Source organism: Puma concolor, chromosome A1, assembly GCF_028749965.1.
Source record: "Puma concolor isolate L17-30 chromosome A1, mPumCon1.1.hap2, whole genome shotgun sequence".
NCBI classification, from domain to species: Eukaryota; Metazoa; Chordata; class Mammalia; order Carnivora; family Felidae; genus Puma; species Puma concolor.
The window spans coordinates 7882347-7901683 of record NC_141667.1 but is presented as its reverse complement, the minus strand read 5'-3'; the positions used below and the strand labels follow the sequence as shown (position 1 = coordinate 7901683).

The window sequence follows — 19337 nt, the reverse complement described above, 5'->3', positions numbered from 1 at the left end:
ATTTCTCACAGACTTCTCTGGAGGCTGGAATTCTGAAATCAAGATGTCCTCGGGGCTGGTTCCTTCTGAGGAATGTGGGAGACTGTAGTAGGCCTCTCTCCCTGGCTTGTAGACGGCCGTCCTCTCCTGTGTCTTTGCATGGTTTCCCAATGTTCATTTGTGTATCTGTGTCCAAATTCTGTTTTTTTTTTTAAGTTTATTTATTTTGAGAGAGACAGAGAGAGTGTGAGTGGGTGAGGGGCAGAGAGAGGAGAGAGGGAGAATCCCGAGCAGGCTCCGCATGGTCGGCACACAGAGCCCGATGTGGGGCTCAAACTCATGATACTGTGAGATCATGACCTGAGCTGAATTCAAGAGTCAGATGCTTAACTGACTAAGCCACCCACGTGCCCCCAAATTCTGTTTTTATATAAGGACACCAGTCATATGGAATTAGAACCTCATTTGAAATAATCTCATTTTAACTTAGTTACTCTTTAAAGACACTATCTCCAAATATAATCATATTCTGAGGTGCTCGGGTCAGGACTTTATCATATGAATTTTGGTGACATAATTCAGCTCAGGGCACCCATCTTATGCAATAATCTGTAGGTGAGTATTTGGGGAGTTTTAGGCACACTTAGAACCAGAGGCAGATTATCAACATGGGCCCAGGGAATGAGAGTGGGGAACAGGGCCTTTCCTGTGTGGGAACTTCACTGTCTGCAGGACAGGATGCCTGGAGCAGCAGACATGGTTTCATCTCTTTGAAAGGCTTGTCTGTATCCTGACGACTTGATGTCACTATCCATAAAATCATTCCACAATCTCCTCTTGTCCTCACTGCGTGCTCATCAAACAGTTTTTTATTTATAATTTGACTGACTGTGTTGGAATCTTCAAGGAGGTGAGAATGTGCTGACCACAAGAAGTGAGTCTCATGGTGAGCGAAGAGTTCTTTTTAAATTTTTTTCCAAGATTTTATTTTTAAGCAGTCTCTACATCCAACGTGGGGCTCAAACCCACAACCCCGAGATCACCCTACCGACTGAGCCAGCCAGGTGCCTCAGTATAGAGTTCTTTTGAGGTGAACTAAGAAACCATTGTTCTCATGTATGGATCAGCCTCTTGAGGACAGCTGGAGCCAGTCCCTGGGAGACGTCCGGTGCCTGGCAGAGCTGGGGACCAAGTCACCTTCCCCAGTGCTCTTCTCCCAGAAGTCTGGGCTCTGCCTGGTCTTCTCAGACAGCTTCTGTGGCTCCCTTCACTGCAGACGCAACACTTATGAATCCTTTTCATAAAGGATCTTATGGGAGGACTTTGAACCATTTGCTAAAATTAGATTTTTGGATTACTGATGGCTTTTTATTACCCATATGCTGTCTGTCTCCTGTTGCCACAAGTAATGGAAATGCGAAGGTAACTTGGCAGTGTTACACAGTGTTATCCATCATTGTGTATTTCCATGGTCTTTTGTGGTTTTGTTACTTTATGGTGGCATCTCATCAGACCAAGACCTCTCCCAAGAAATCGCTTGTTAAAAAAAAAAATCATTGTTATAGCCACTGTGTGTGTGTGTGTGTGTAGAGTGGCTGTTGTTGGAAATGCCTACATTCAAGATGGCCTTTCTTCCCCTCCCCCACAGGTGTTGAGCGTAGGATTCTCTTGCCCTGAGCGAGTGCAGTCTCTCTCTCTCTCACTCATGCTTCCCTTTCTCATTTACCTTAAGGGGGTCTTGTGCCCTGAAAGTAATTTTTTTGTTCAATAAGCCTGACCCATAAATCCGCTAGGAATTATTAATGTTCTTATGACTTCTGCACAGACAGTGGCTGTATCTTTGACCTATGATTCAGTAGATATCTTCTGAATAGTAGAAAACTGGAATTGCAGAGGTGAAATATTTATATACTTTCCTTCACCCAAGATTTCAAGGATGAATAAGAAGGTGGATACATCCTGAAAAAAAGTCTAAAGGGCAATGGATATGAGCTACTTAAAGAGAATAAAGAAGCTAATAGGATGTCATTAATGATTCCTTTGAAGAACTAAAGGTATAAGATTGTTTCTGTGCATTGTATTAGTAAATTTTTGTACTTTCAATATTAAAATACCTTTTGATTCTATCAGTCAGGGTTCTCCAGTATGTGTGTGTGTGTGTGTGTGTGTGTGTGTGTGTGTGTGTGTGTGTCTGTATGTGAGTGTGTGTGTATACTGCCAGGTTCAAAATTTGTAATTCAAGTCTGAAGGCCATCAGGCTGGAGACCCAGGAAAGAGCTGAGTTAGGTCATGAACCTGAAGACTGTCATGCTATTAGGGGAAGAGCGGATGATGTCATAACTCAAGTCTGAAGGTTGTCTGCTGGAAGAATCCTTTCTTATTCCAAGGGGGTCAGTCTTTTGCTCTGGTAAGGACTTCATTTGGTTGGATAAGGCCCACCTACATTATGGAGGGAAACCTGCTTTAGTTAAAGTCCACCAATTTAAACGTAAATGTCATCAAAAAACCCCCAAAAAACCCTACAGAAACATCTAGAATAATATTTGATCACGTATCTGGGCACCATGTTCCAGCCAAGTTGACACCTAAAATTAACCATCACAGGAATATTCTCTGAAAGTATTAAAGCATTTTTATTGCAATTATATAGATAGTAGCCTTTTTTATTTTTGACAGGCTGGTTGACTTCTCCTGTATAAATAGCAAAGAAGGGACAGTCCATGGTCAGGTGGAGTAGAATCAGGCAGAATGACTCCTTTCTAGTTTTTCAGTGAAGTTTGAATTTTAGAACCCTTTTGGGGCACCTGCTTGGCTCAGTCAGTTGAGAGTCCAACTTCAGCTCAGGTCACGATCTCACGGTTCATGAGTTCGAGCCCCGCGTCGGGCTCTGTGCTGTCAGTTCTGTCAATGCAAAGCCTGTTTCAGATCCTCTGTCTCCCTCTCTCCCTCTGCCCCTACCTGCTCACTCTCTCTCTCAAAGATAAATAAACATTTAGAGCCCTTCTGAATGCATGCATTCAGTGTACGTCCACAAAGCATGCATGGCTGTGTCTGTGTGTGTGCTCAGCTTCACCTAAGCCTTTAGAAAACTTTGGTTTGGATTCAAGGGCACTTATTGGGAAGAATAACCATTTGGGTGATGATGCCATCTTATGTCAATTTGAACTTGAAAAAAATGACATTGTTCTAGAATCTGTAAGCTTCCACATTTGTATCAGTAATTTGAATGAAGATAGGCAGGTGTGCCTTATAATTTTTTGGTATGCTGAATCTGGACTGGACAGTGGGTAAATAAGACCATAAGTGAGCGTCCAGGATAATGTGGAGAGGTTCAAACGTAGAACTGAATCTAAGTGGAAACTTACAAGAGCACATTAGTGATCCTATTCTTGGCTTCAGAAGCACTTCTGCAAACTGTAGGAAGGTGGGGTTGTGGCTTGGTAATGTGGGACGTGTAAAAAAGACTTAGGAGACTTGAGGTGACAGTGGATTTGGTGAATTGGCCAGAGCAAAGTGGATGCATTGAAGACCTGAGCTGAGTTTGCTCGTCACGTCTGCATTGCCTGCTGGGGAGAGGGCACTGGGCTCACCAGAAAGTCACAGAACCGTTGGCTACTTCATTTACTCCTAACATCCTTAACTGGCATTGCTAAAAGGGGCTTCCATTTAAAAATTGCTAGAAAGTAGAGTGCTTGGTGAGCTATTTCCCTATGACCTTTCTTGTTACTGTCCTGTTATTTAGAAAACCAGCACTCAGAATTTGCTTCCACAGTGGAAGTCTTTATAGTATAAACCCATTTGTTATGGCAAATGTATCTCTATTAGTATATTTTAGCTTAAATCAATTATATAAGTGCTTCGTAAGAACATTTAATTTGCCCAGTGTTTCACCAGCATCAAGGATTTTAGAAAGTGTTTGATCTTTCTTTTTCTGAAACTCTTACAAGAGTGATGGGTTTACTAAAATTTACAGTGAAGCTAACCTGATTACTCTGGGCTATTTTTAAGAGGATTAGACTATTCAAGGGCAGATGGATTCTAATCCCATGACTAATGTTTTGGCCAATAGAGTACAATGCTTTTTGATTATGAAAATTGGTTAGTAACCATCTCAGTATGCTCACCCTTTCCTGCTTATGACAAACAGTACTAAAATGTTTCTCTTGGAACCTGGTTATAGATCAGCTCTATATTCCTGAATTAATCACTGTTTAGTAGGGCAAGTTGCCATGTTGCAGAAGGGACCTAGGGGTAAAGTTCTTTGGCTGTTGACAATGGCGGGTGACTCATTATAGCCAAATGTTTCCCATTATTTAATCAAGGTCGAATACAGAAAATGGAGTAGGGTTGTGGTGGTAATAATCATCTCAGAGGGATCTGGTCTTTGCCAGGATAGAATTAAGTGTCCAGGTTGAAGTTTCCAAATGGTTTTTGTTTTTTGCCTAAAAGAAAGCAGCTTACTTGAGTTTCTTATCATCAGTGTGCTAAAATTCACAATGGTTACAAGTTTTAGGAGAGTGGTTAATTAACATGACTTCTCAAACAAAAGGGATATCTCACGGATTTGTGGTGGTCCCAAAGGCTTTTTAGTCTGATAAAAGAAAATTTGAGGATACTTTTGTACCAAAGGAAATCTGGAAATCTGGAAATGTGGCTTCATTAGCAAAATAGCAGATTTTCCTGAGAGATGTTGAGAGTTTATGAAGACAAGAGAATCGAATATTTGAAATCAGGACTGTATTGGTGAAGATAAACTCTTGCTCTGTCCTGATCCTCCATTCCCCCTACTTGTACCCTAATTGGATCCTTCACCATTGTTTACTAAGTGAGAGCACCACCAGGTAGCTCAAGCCAGAACATCAGGCATCATCCTTTATACCTTCTTCTTGCAGAATTTTTGTATCCAATCAGTTGCTAAGTCCTACTGATTATATTTCCTAATAACCATCCTAGGGGTTCAGAATGAGAATTGCCCCAATATGTGCCATGTTGGCACGCAGATTATTTTGATCTGAAACAATCAAGGCCCAAAGAAGCTTTGACCTTCCCCCTGACTGCCTAAAAGAATTTAAATAGAGGACCTGCTCCAGGAAGAGAGCTACCACATAGATAATTACATTATAATGTGAACCGGGGTGGTAGACAAGGAGGAACTTAGCAGAGGCCTGTTTGATCAAAGTCTATGTCCCATTGCTCTGTATGGCCTAGCAAATGTTTGCTTACCAAACATTCACTCTTTTTCATTTTCCTGTGAATTGCCTTCCTTCCCTTTGAAGTTCCGGACCCCTGCCCCCCCCTTCTCCTTAGTTCAGGATGACACATATACCTCATTTTGCCTGTCTTCGGACTCTCTCATGTTTATGTGGAGTGCATAATTAAAGTTGATTTTTTTTTTCCCGTTGATCTGTCTCATGTCGACGTAATTCACAGACCAGCCAGAAGAAAAGTGTTTCCTCCCAGAACCATCCACTTGTCTCTACTCTCACCACCATTTTGGGTGAAGCCACAATCATATCTTCTGTGGGTTTTAGAAACAGCAGTCAAATTTGCCTCTTTGCCTCCACAAGCGCCCCTTCTCTCCCTTCAATTTCTTCTTGACCCTGCAGCAGAGTTGGGTTTTTAAAACCACATTTGACCATGTTGACCCCCTGTGTAAACCACTCAGTGGCTCCCCATTGCTGTGAAGATCTAACCCCATCCTCACTGTGACCCATGGGGCCTCCATTACTTGCCCGTTTGCTCCTGTGGCTTCTTCTCTCTCTGTGCTCCATGCTTCTCATTCTCTGCGCCCCATGCTACCCTTGCTTTAGTTTCTTGAACTGAGGCCTTCCAACTCAGAGCTTCGTGCACATTTCCTCTGCTTGGATCGTGCTCCTCCTGCTTCTACCTTCCAGGCTTTTTCCATGCTGACACCTACTCATGTGTCAGCTCCCAAGGTGGCGGCAGCTGCCCAAACTAGCCTTTCCCGGTGCAGCAGTCTGAGCTGCATCTCCCGGCCGTCTGCCCACATAGCACCCAGTACTTTTCCTTTGTGCATCATTGCGATCAAATCATTGTTTAACTAGTTGTTTGGTGTCTCTCTCACCAGCTAAACTATAAGCTCCCCGGGGGCAGGTACTGTGTCTGCTGCTATGTTTCCTCTACACCAGAGCTCTGCTTGGACTCACTACCTTGGTTCCCTGTTAAAACAGAGAAATAAATGGACATTTGGGATGTGTGGTTACTGTGGCAGGGGGAGCTGTCCTACGAGCTAGAAAGCTCAGGAACGAGGAATATATATATACAGCTTGCGTGGCAGTGCCATGTGAGTGAATGTTAGCCCAGTGCATTTCTACTCTTCAGTTATCCATGGTCCTTTTGGTACATCTCTGCCACGCTGCAATCACTCCCTAAGGAAATGGGTGTTAACGAGCAGAGAGTAGAGAAAAGCAGGCAGGGTCCCTTTCTGGCTTGTGAGTTGTGAAAACTGAGTTCGGCACAGTAAAGAATATATCTGGTCTTTATGGCCAGTTCTTAGTATAAGAGTTCAAAACCTTTGGAATTTCCTGCATGATGAGAGTGTCTTTTGTTATTGGCAAGGAGCCCTTTCCAACCACACTTGGGTTTATGCTAATGAGGTGACTCAAGGTGGGTGGGCCCTTGATATAAGATTAGGCTGGCCCACGCCTGAAAGACCTGGGGTCTGGGAGAGGAGAGGGGCTAGACATAGCTCTGCACATGGCCAGAGTTGTAATAAGATCCCAGGAAGACTCTGGACACCCCACCTATTGGTATGCTGTGGTGATGGCGTGCCCTGACTTCCTGGGGAGAGGTCATGGGAACTTTACGTCTGTGACCTGCCCCCGGCCAGTTATTGTCCCCTGCATCCCTGACATCTGGGTGTTTCTGAGTTTTGTCCTTTAGTAGAACCTTAATAGTAAGTGCAGTGCTCTCCATGAGCTCCTTGACTTGTTTTTGCAAGTTCTTGAACCTGAGGGGGTCACGGGATCCTCCGAATTTGTAGCCAGTCAGCGTGGGCAGCCCTGAAACATACACTTGCCATCTGAAGTGGGGGTGGTCTTATGCAAATCTTTGCCCTTAACCCACGGAGTCTGCCCCGGCTCTGGGAGTTGAGCTGAATGGCAAGAGATCTGGCTGGTGTCGGAGAATTGGTGTTGGGACAATAAGAGAGAAGATTTAGGGCAGCGATCCCAGCAGATTTCCCTTCCTTTAGGGCCAGGACCACTGTTGTGGGGAAGCAGTGGGGCACAGATGTTGGTGGACCCCTGAAAAGGGAGCCCCAGTGCCCTGCCTTCCTAAGGTAAGTGCCATCAGAGTCAGACCCCTCAGGTGGTTTTGTAGGACACGAGAGCAGAGCAGCCTGTGTCTCCAGGTAGAAGATCCCAGGAAGGGGCTACCTGTCCCATGAAGACCTGAGGAAATTTCTCAGGTTTTACTCTAGGCGGTGGGGGCCGCCTGAACCTGGGGCTGCTGGAAGGACATGGAAGGAGCAGGAAAGAGCCAGTGTGCTCACGAGGTGGAAAGTCAGATCACAAGGGGCTTTGGGGAATTGAGGGTGTGGGCGGGCTCTAGGGAATGCACATCTTAACCATGTGTGTGCATGAGTTTGTGCGTGCACATGTAAACCCTACGTCCCCTCTCATTCTCTTGTTAAAATCTCTCAGTGCCTAATGCTTATATAATTTATGTCAAAAGCAGAACTGGAATCACATTTACCTACGTATATTATTATTTTGCAGTTTGATCTTTTGGGGCAGGAAGAATATCGGTCCCCCAAAGAGGTCCATGTCTAATCCCAGGAATTTGTGAATGTTATCCTATCCGACAAAAGGAACTTTCTAGATGTGATTTAGTTAAGGATTTTGCGATGGAAGGTTATCCTAGATTATCCGGGTGGGTCCACTGTAATCACAGGGGTCCTTATAAGAGGGAGGCAGGAAGGTCAGAGTCAGAGGAGGTGTGATGACAGAAGCAGAGGTCAAAGAGAGAGATTTGAAGATGCTACATGCCTGGTTTCGAAGCTGGAGGGAGGGACCACGAGCCAAGGAATACAGGTGGTGTCCAGCCTCCAGAACTGCAAGATAATACATTTGTCTTTGTTGTTTTAAATCACGAAGGTTGCAGTCATTTGTTACAGCAGGAAGAGGACATTGAAGCAATCTTTCACTTGAAATATGTGATAAACATTTTCCGTGTCCGTGGATGTATTCCTTTAGCCTCATTTTAATGACTCCCATGGTTTTCCATTAAAAAGCTGTATCATAATGTACTTACTGATCATCTATGGCTGGACATTTAGGTTGCTTTCAGATTTCTTTTTTCTTTTTGCTACAGTAAACACCAATGCAATTAATATCCTTGACATATGTCCTTCTGCTCTTCTCTGGTATTTCCTTAGGATCGATCTCTAGAAGTGCAGTTCTAGGAAATGCACATTTTAAAGGTTTGTGACACACATCTGACATTTGATTTGGGGGGCTGGAGACTTTCCAAGTCCGTTTGTTGATGACTGGGTCCTTCGCTTTCATTTATGAAAGTAGGTCTGCTGAAATGGAGTGTCCCTTTATGTTTGAACCAATCCTTTCTTCTTCCATCTGCAAAGAGGAGAAAAGGAAGATGCTAAAATAGTGCCAGAAGGGGCCTGATTTCCCGACAGCCAGTGCGCAGGGTCCTATCCAGGAATACCGTGTAGGCAGCAGAGGCCAACATCTTGCAAGAGTTGAATCCACGAGTCACCCACACTTGAATATACCAATGGATTCTCTAAAATGTTTGCCTCTGTGTGGATATGAATTTGCCCACCGGCTCCTGGGGCTATGTTCAGGGACAGTGTACAATCCTCCGTGGGCACAAGGTGATGGCAACTGAATGCTGAGTGGAAAGGGGCTTGCTGTGAATTCCCAAGAGCATTTGTTATACATGCTAATCACATCTCTAGACACTATTGCTTGAAAATAAAGACGCTACTAGAGTTAATCAGGGACAAAGGATTAATACGACAAGGGTGTTGCATTGGGAAAAGTGGCGATCAATCCAGAATTTGAAGACTTGGGGGTTTTAAGTTGGAAATAAATGCAACATAGACACGTTTTTTTGCTTCTAAAATACTAAGGCTAACTCAGAAGTGACCAGGATGCAGGACGAGGAAGAGGGGAGAGAGAAATTCCAGGGGGTGGGAGAACGTACGAAGATGGTAATTTGCCCAGTCTTAAATATGCTAATATGAGTTAGTTTCTCAGGTAACATGTTCTGGCCCGTTATGCCCTGTTATGAATGTCCCTGTCATGCATATTACCCTGGTGTTGTGAATAAGCTCTTTCAGGAAGTTTATTATTAATCACCTACGTATAAACGGTATTAGCTGCTGTGCATTTTTAAGTAAATAGCCACAGATACACCCTCGAGGGACTGTTGGCCACATAGCAAAGAGAGCCTATATTTATAAAAAGCCAAAGAAATAAAAATCTGGATATTTATCTTTGTGTGAAATGTAAAGTTATTTTGGAATACCCAAATTTTGAATGTTTCAGTTTTCTTTTGCATATTTTGGGTATTTGATACGGGGAACATCCGTTTTTCTTGTGTCTCCTCCTTAGGTGAAGCAGACCTGGAGGAAGGGGGTTATGATGCCCGTGCGTCCTGGAACCCCTCTGCTGTAATAACCCACCATGAATTCTGTCCCTGAAAACAGCATAAATTTATTCTCTCCCAGTGCTGGAGGCCAAAAGTACAAAATCAATGTGTCAGTAGGGCCACGCCCCCTGATAGCTTTAGGAAAGGATCTCTCCTCACCTCTTCCAGGTTTTGGTGGCTCCAGAAGTTCCTTGGCTTGTGGCTGTGTCCCTCCAGTCCCTGCCTCCGTCTTCACATGGTCTCTTCCTCCTCTCTTGGTCTCCTTCTCATCTGTCTCCTTTACGGACACTGTCGTTGAATGAAGAGCCCACCTGGGTAATCTAGGATGATCTCCTCTCCAGACCCTTAACTTAATCACACCTGTAAAGATCTTCTTTCCCAAATGGATACTGGGGATTAGAATACGGACATACTTCTGGAGGGGCCATCAGTCAACCCGTCGCACTCTCCTGTCCCCTGGAGGCGGATGTGGACAGCGTATATATGGCTGCTTGTTTTGCTTGCCTGGGGGACTGAATACACAGTGGACGCTGGCCAGACCGTATATATATATGTAAATAGAACTCTGACCCACAACCTGTAGCAACCTGCCCAGGAAACCAACCCAGTATCCCCATACCAGCCCAGGAAGCCAGCCTGCTGTAAGTCAGACCACTATCTCTAGTAGTAATCCAGGAAGCCAAGCAATAATCCCATCATAGTCAGCCCCAAATGGCCAGGACTTGATTAATTACTGGCACCTTCCCTAACTTTTGTGTCTCTGCCGAAGCTCGAGTGACGGCGGCCGACTCCCTTGCTCTAGCAAGTTCAGGATAAACAGACTTCGCTTTTCCCATTTGACTGGTTTTCATCTATTTCCACATGCGTTTGCTATTCTTCTGACCGTACCAGGCAGACGTTCTCCGCTGGGTGTCGTTCTGCCTTTGACGTCTCCTTCCGCACCTTAATGTCTACCTGCCGCTGGGAAAGAGCCATGTCGTGCTGGTAGAACAGGGTGGCGGTGGAGGACCCAAGGGGGAGGTGCAGTGAGCCAAGGGCCGAGTGGTAGCGGCACCACCCGGGAGCAGAAAGAGAACAATAAGAGCTATGACAAGGTGCCAGGACGCACCCCCAGAAACCATTCAGGACCCCACTCAAGATCTGCGCTTGTTTTTTAAATTTTTTTTTTTTCAACGTTTATTTATTTTTGGGACAGAGAGAGACAGAGCATGAACGGGGGAGAGTCAGAGAGAGAGGGAGACACAGAATCGGAAACAGGCTCCAGGCTCTGAGCCATCAGCCCAGAGCCCGACGCGGGGCTCGAACTCACGGACCGCGAGATCGTGACCTGGCTGAAGTCGGACGCTTAACCGACTGCGCCACCCAGGCGCCCCAAGATCTGCGCTTGTTAAAAGCTACTTGTGTATGCAACCCATGCGTTTTATAAGTCGTGTTATTTTTCAGATTTCTTTTCCTCTGACCTTTCCGTAGTTAACACATGGCGCTGTGCTTGGGCTATACCATCATTTATTTCCTACTACCCTGTATTTATGGGGAAGCCGACTGGAAGGCACACAGGAGAAAGACGGGTCTTTAAGGCGCACAGGACTGCACGAAAGCTGGGTGTGAGAAGAGTGGAAGGAAAGCCAGAGGGGTTAAGCTCTAGAAGTGGCAAATCAGGGATGCAGAGAGGAGAAGACATGCTGAGTGTGAGAAGGCGTGAGGGGCCATGTGGTTTAACATAGAGAGCGCAGGGCTGCAAGTCAGGTGACGGGGGTGACGTGAAACAAGGCGTCAATTTATCGGATGCTTGTGGCTCCCTTTGCTCCATAATTCACGCTCCGGTACTAGTCTGACATTTGCCCAACGAGACAATAATTCTAAGGCTCTGTTTTTTCACATGAAAGGTCTCTGTTGTCATTAAAAACATTCTGGAGCCGGTGGGACCCCTGGCTCTCACCTCCCTGTGAACAGACGGGGACAGGGCTTTTGTCGATCAGCTCCCCTGAGCCTTATGAAGGTTTTTCTGAGAGTCTGGGGCAGCCAGAGGGGACCAGCCAGGCGCTGAGATCTGTGTCTCACGCCAACCCAAATAACCCCACATTCATGGCTTTTACTTGTTGGGTGTTCGGCTTCTACCTGCATTTCACTTTAAGAAATATTCTTTTAGCTAAACGAGAAGACATCGCAGCTGAGTATGGTGGGGAGGGGAGCCAGCCAGCCAGCGACTGTAGGTTCTCTGTTGCCCAGAACAGTCCAGCTTTCCCATCCTCTGCTCCACCCCTGGCGAGGTGTCAGGAATTAGGTGACAATGTACCACTCTCTCACCTGATTCAGAGGTGTTGGGAGCCCTCATCGGTCAGGTTGTGCTCCCATCATTGGCTGATCATGGTGTGAAAATTAGCACAGACTTTATTTAAGGTTTTATAGCATCCCTGGAGAGAAGGCATAATTAATCCTGATCTTACAGATGAAAAGCTGGAAATGCAAGCTATTTAAAGGATGCCCTACACGACACCGGATGGGTCATTAGGAAGGAGGCCAGGGTGGGACGGCAGCCTGTAAGACCCAAGCCCGGAGTGACCGGGCTCCCGTGATGCCTTTTGTGCAACTGCCTTTTGAATTTCAGTGGCTGCCCCCTGATTGAGAAGATAGTAGCCACAAATTGCCAATTCTTGTCACCAACAGAACTTAGGCTTGACCTCTTGATAACGAGGATAGGCTTTCAGCACTTCCTGCTCCAGAAGCGAGTACAATCAAAAGGAAGACAGGGTCTGTACTCCTTGCTCAGTGCCCTCTGTTGATCCAGACCCTGCAGGCACATGTGTGAATGGCCATGAACCCCGAGCAGCCCTGCAGCGCCGTAACAGGCAAGAGCTTGCTGAAGACTCTAGCCATTATCCCATCGGGACAGGGGGCATGGAGGGGTGGGGCCTCTCTCTGGCTTTGTGTCAGGTGTCTTTTCCCCCCCTTTGGCTGCTAAAGCAAATTGCCACAAACTTAGTGGTTCAAAACAGCACATATTTATCCTGTTACAGTTCCAGGGATTACAGAAATCTGAAAGGCGTCTCAGCTGGCTAAAATCAAGATGTCGACAGGGCTGGTTCCTGCTCGAGACTCCAGGGGATAACCTGTCCTTGGTGCTTCCAGCTTCTAAGGCCATTCGTTCCTTGGCTACATCCGATCTGTTTACAAGCCTGGGCCCACCTGGATAACCCAGGATCGTCCCTCCTGAAGCAGGCTTCAGCACAGAGCCCAATGTGGGGCTCAAACCCATGAACCGTGAGACCATGACTTGAGCCGAAGTCGGACACTTAACCAGCTGAGCCCTGCAGGCACCCCAGCATATAATAAACATATTTGTGCACAAACCGTTCAACTACTGTTATGAAACATAGCAGTTTTGATTTATTCACCAGTGTAGTATACCTCCAGACACACACGTTTTGGTGCTTTTCACACCTACTTCTCCTTGCTCTCAGGTTTCCACGGGGTGGGGACTTCCTCATTCTTTTGTCATGGAAGCCAAGGGCAGTGAACACTGCGCCTGTCTTACTGCTTGAGTGTCTTAGACGGCTTTTAGAATTTATGAAGAGACAATAGTCTTGTGATTTAAGGCTATTGATTTGCAAGAATTGGGCCTTTTGAAAGAGAAAAAGGTGTTTGAAAGTCAATGACTTGTCTTTGCCTATCAAAAGCTAAGTGAGTCCCCGTGTATAGATTTATAAAGTTTATACCAAAAAAAAAAAAAAAAAAATATGGAGCTGGGGGAAATGGAGAAAGAGCCAGACTATGCTGTCACCCTGCTGGATAAAGATTCAGTGCTTGGTGCAGTTGCGACCGGGGGGACTGGAGAGGATGGGAGCAGAAAGCAAGGTCTGTGGTCCAGATAGCAAGGGACTGGGTCCAAAGGCTTGGGGGTGCACTGGGGAGTCCACATATTGATCACGCTCCAATCTTGGAAACACACAGCGTTTTCTCTGGCTACGTCTGCATCTGACCTGTCAGGTGATGCTGTGGAATTTTGGACAACTCAGCTGATGCAATTCACTTCACAATCATGGTTTCAAACTTCCAGTAACTTCCCAAGACTGCGCACCAAATCTTTCTCTTTTTTTTTTCCCGCCATGGAATATCTGCTCTCCATTCTCTGGGATAACTGTTTCATGCCTCAATTTTTCTCCTTAAATCTCCAAGCCTCTCTTCCTTCCCATCCCTTCCACAGCCAGGTCATCAGCTAACTAGATGGAAATAGAAGGAATTCGATGGAAGCATCTTTTTTTAATTTAATTTAATTTTATTTTATTTTGTAATGTTTCTATTTATTTTTGAGACAGAGAGAGACAGAGCATGAGCAGGGGAGGGGCAGAGAGAGAGGGAGACACAGAATCCGAAGCAGGCTACAGGCTCTGAGCTGTCAGCACATAGCCTGACGCGGGGCTCGAACTCACGGACCGCGAGATCATGACCTGAACTGAAGTCGGACGCTTAACCGACTGAGCCACCCAGACGCCCCTAGGTGGAAGCATCTTAATTTAGCACCATCAAATCTAGAGGCCTACCAGCCCTGGGAGTCCTTGTCCTTTCTCCGTCCCTAGGCCACCATTCCTGCTGTTTTCTCAAGGATTTAACTCACTTCGTGTTCCTTTCCTTCCTTCCTGCGACTTCAGTTTCTCTTCGCCAGCATATTTTTCACAGCACACAAACAGGCTGTGGTTTTTTCTGACCCACTTAAGTCTTCTTTGACCCTCTCCTGCTTCAGTTAGCGCCCCATCATTCTGCCCCGGTTCACAGCAGACGTCCGCAATCTCGTAAGAATTGTATACACACGCTGTCTCCGTTTGTTCACGATGGCAGAACCTTCTCATCTGGTTTTCACCCACTTCTGTTTTGACTGGCTCTCTTCAAGTTCACCAGTGGTCTCCACATTCCGTTTCATTCTGTTTCTCACTCGAATTGGAACAGAGGATGACTCTTTTTCTGGAAGACCCTCTCTCACACTTCAGGATTTCTTCTGATCTGGCATCTTTCTTTTTCCCATCTCTTGTTCCTCTGATTCTCCCCAACTGCAACTGTTCGAGGGTCCTACGGCTCACTTTTCATCTCCCTACTCTCTCTGCCCTTGAGAGGTCAGATTTGTTCTGCTGACCTCCACACATCAATCTCTAGCCCAAACGTGTGATGTGAACCTGAGAGCCCTGCATCTGATACATCTGGTCTGTTGGCTCACAGTCTGGTCTCAGAGTTGTCATGTCGTCCTTCCTTTCCATAGTCAGTAAATGACACCCCCACCAGCCAGCTGCCCACCGAGGCTGCTTCCCCATCCCCCTCCCTGTGCAAACCATCCATATATCCTGCCGTATCCCATATCCCCCACCAGGGTGCATTTGCTCTTCTCCACCTCTCCACTTCTCTTTGTTCCAAACTTCTTCTTTTTTTTTTTTTAATGTTTATTTATTTTTGAGAGAGAGAGAGAGAATATGAATGAGAATGAGTTGGGGAGGGGCAGAGAGAGAGAGAGAGACACAGAATCCGAAGCAGGCTCCAGGCTCTGAGCTGTCAGCACAGAGCCCGACGCCAGGCTCAAACTCACAAACCGTGAGATCATGACCTGAGCCCAAGTCGGTCACTCAACCGACTGAGCCACCCAGGCGCCCCATTCCAATTTTCTTGACATCTCACCCGGGCCACCATAGCAGCGTTATGACTCTGACCCCTTTTCTGTTCTATCCTCTATAAGGTAAAATCCCAGCTCCCGCCATCACTTACAGGGTACTCTTGTTCCCCTCTGCCCAGCTTGCTAACTTGTTCTCCTCTGTCTCATGTACACTTACCACTGGCTGTGCTGGGACTCTCCTGCCCTAGGAGCATTGCACACACTCTTCTCCGTCTCTCAGGACTTCTCAACCTTGGCCCTGCTGACACTTGGGACTGCATAATTCTTTGTTGTGGGCGTCTGACATATGTATTAGAGAGTGTTTAGTAGTGTTCCTGGCTTCTTCCAAGTAGATGTCAGTAGCATCCCCCCATGCCAAGTTTGACAACTAAAAATGGCTCCAGACGTTGTCAAAGGTCTCTTAGTTGGTGAAATCTCCCCTTAGTTGGCAAAATCAGCCCCTGCTCTACCCAAAATTACACCCACCCATCATCCCATGACCTAGGGCCAGCATTAAAATGACTTAATAACTGCTATAGCATAGACTTCAACCAATCAGAATATATGCTGGCCCCAAGCATCCTTATTTTTGTCTGTAAAATGAAGATACTGATAATCCCCACCTTGTAGGCTTGTCATGAGAGCAGATGAGTTTAAGTGGATAAAGTGCTTATCCCAAGGCCTGCCGTGGAGGGAATGCTCCATAAGCACCCAATGTTCCTCTTGCCATCCTTATTATAATTGGCTCATTACTAGCCATGTCCAAAGCAGCCTCCTTGCTCATCTGTTATGCTTCATTGCTGCACTCTGGTTGTTCCTGAAGAACACTCACAGGTCGTAATTAATTTGTAATCATATCTGTTTTCATTTGTGTATTGGTCTATTACCTGACTTCCCTTGTAAATCCTACCAAGGCAGTGCATCAGGGTAGTTCACTGTTGTAACAAGTAACTTCTACACCTCTGTGATTTCGCACAGTGGAAGATTATTCACTTTTTCCAAATGTCTGTTCCATGTGACTCTTTGGGGTACAAGCCTTCCAGGTGTCCATTTGGGGTCTCCTCCTTCCTCTGCTGGGGCTCACTGTGGGATCCTCTGCCTCCATCTGGCAGACAGGGGAGGGAGACAGATGGAGGATTTCACACGGAAGATTTTCAATGGACCTGGGCTGGGAACACCCGTCGTCATTTCCTGCCCCCATTCCACTGGCTACTGCTCAGTCACATGGCCGCAGAGCTGCAAGGCAGGCTGGGAAACGTAGTCTGGCTGTGCCTAGCAGAGACAGGAAAGAGTGCGGGGAGCGTCGGGTCAGTCTGTTTACAGGCAGGCATTGCATCCATGGGCTCAGCATCTACAACGGTGCTGGGCACAGAACTCATAACAAAAAATATTGGTGAATGAAATCAGTGAATAAGTGAATATGTTTTAACCCGTGTCAATCTTTCCTGAGCATCCACATTGGGAAGGATTAATTTTTTTTCAGAGAGGCTGTAACATTTATAAACTTTATTACATGCTGAAAAGCTTGTGGAAGGATAATTGAGTAGTTTAACACTCTTAGCTTTGCCAGTTAAGAGCCACCTAAACCTTGGGGAGACCACCTCCTTCTCCGTGTAGGGCCTTAGTTTCTCTACCTGCCCAGGGTCTTTCCTGGAGCGGGTAAGTGCTGTCTGTTTTTGTTTCAGATGTGATCACCAGCATAGCCTTGTTTACAAAAGAGACCTGAAATAAATGCTTCTAGATTGATTTTCTGACCAGCGTAGTTCCCTCTGACTGTCATGTTCCTCCGGGTCTGGTCTGCTCTCAAGGAGATACATTAAAAAGAAGGACTCCCGATCAGGACCAGGCAGATTGGAAAGACAAGAATGTTAAAACGCAGGCTGTCTCTCCCTGCCCCCTCCAAGGGCTGGCAACAGCGTGATTCAGGTGTGCGGTTACCATTTCAGATGGCTGGTCAACCAATATTGTGGTTTATATTGGAATTACAGGAAAGTCCTTGACAAGCTTTTTGTTACAGCTCTGAGATGGTTCGTGCAGAGAGGGTTGCCAAATTCAGCGGAAAAAAAAAATACAGGATGTCTATTGCATGGGACGTACCATAAGTATGCAAAGAATTATTCATTGTTCATCTGAAATTCTAAGCAAACTGGGCACTCTCTATTTTATCTGGTAATCTTATTGGTGTGGACCCTCAGTCATCAGCGTTGGCCTGGCTCTGTCTCCTTCTCTGTCTCCATTCCTGATTAGTTTGAACAGTGGCAGAACTGACTGGAAAATTCTAGGATGTGTGAGTTTCCAGAGCAAGTCCCCCTCCCCCCTTATCACATGTGGGTTGGTTACTTGGTGATTGACTTCAATGTTCACCCTATAGCTGCCTACTTCCATTTCAGTGGCTGGCTGGGCAGGTCATGCCATCTTTCTGTATGTTCTAGCTAGTGGGTCATTTACTTTCCAGCCTTAAGTAGAAGGGACTGTCGAGGCACCGGGGTGGCTTAGTTGGTTAAGCGTCCGACTCTTCGTTTCAGGTCAGGTCGTGATCTTGCGGTTCAGAGTTCGAGCCCTGCATTGGGCTCTACACTGACAGTGCAGAGCCTGCTTGGGATTCTCTCTCTCTCTCAGTCTCTTTCTGCCCCTCCCCTGCTTTTGCTCATGTGCTCTCTCTTTCAAATAAATAAATATACTTAAAAAAAAAAAAAAAAGAAGAGACAGTCTTGGCCTCCCATTCATCTTGCTTTCCACCTGACCAAAATTACTCAGCCAAGTCCCTAATGATTGTATTTCCTTCTCCTCTATTAAAATTGGGGTCAACCTTAACATCTGTGAGCCATGTTCAGATTTAATTAAGATACACTTGGTTTGGTCCACAACCACTTATAAATTTTAATTAAGCTGGATATATATTAAACTGAATTATTTTACAAGAACCAGTGCATTTGATAAGAAATGTAATTATCCGTATTTGAAATGCTACAGTTTTATATTCTGAAATCCCGATTTTAAAAGAAAACTCATTTTAGGTCAACTTTAGTCTTGAATAAGCATTGATGAATGAGGCCATTTCTGGCTTTGATTTCAATTCATATTAGTCTCCTTCCGTTATTAGAAAATATTCATTCATTCATTCAACAGTGAGGGTCTGTTTAGTACCAGGAACTATGTAAGTCATGATATTGGAAACTCACATTTTACATTCATAATGGTCTTCCTTTGGCCTTGCTTTTCGTCTTCACAGCCTTCATGAGTTGAGTTAGTTACCGCTTAGGTATAAGTGGATTATCTTTTCATTAGTCACGTACACATGTAACTCTATTAGTATCCAGAAAAACGTTTGGGTAAAAGGTGTCTAAACATCTCACTCAAAGAAGAAAAGATATCCTCTTTCTTTTTCCTTTCCTTTCCTTTCCTTTCCTTTCCTTTCCTTTCCTTTCCTTTCCTTTCCTTTCCTTTCCTTTCCTTCTCTTTCTTTTTTTTTTTTTTAAGTGAAGTCTGTGTCCGTTTAGGGAGGTGAGAGAAGGCTGTATAAGGAAAGGGAAGATCTCTGGACTGAATTGTGTTTCCCTGCCCCCACCCACCAATTCATATCCTGAAGCCCCAACCCCCAATGTGACTGCGTTTGGAGATAGCACACGCATCAGTTAGGAGGTAATTAAAATTAAATGAGCTGAAATGTGGGGTCTTATGCTGAGAGGATTGGTGGTTTTATAAGAAGTGGAAGAGCCATCAGCCATCTCTTTCCCCACAAACACACCCACCAAGGAAAGTCCAGGTGAACATATGGTAAACAAATACCTCTTTGCCAGGAATACATATCTTACCAAAACCCTACCATGCTGGCACTCTGATCTTGGACTTGTGGCCTCTGAAATGGTGACAGATTTCTGCTGTTCAGCCACCCAGTCTGTGGCATTGTGTGATGGTGGCCTGATCTGACTAATATAGCGAGCCTGCATCTAACCCTTCAGATGCATAGAATTTCCATGGGCTTTGGCGTTCCGGCCTGGGAGGTGGGCAGCTCTTTTCTCCAGAGAAGTTTTGCCCTTTACTGTAATAAATCCCATGAAGTCAGCTACTTCCTGTTCCTGAGAACAGC

At 45.5% G+C, this 19337-nt stretch overlaps 1 protein-coding gene across 1 annotated transcript in view; it reads left to right on the top strand.

Moving 5' to 3' along the window:
* ATPSCKMT (ATP synthase c subunit lysine N-methyltransferase) overlaps positions 1–19337 on the top strand; it is a 242261-nt gene that overhangs the window by 214331 nt on the left and 8593 nt on the right. The gene's annotated exons all lie outside the window — the stretch shown is intronic.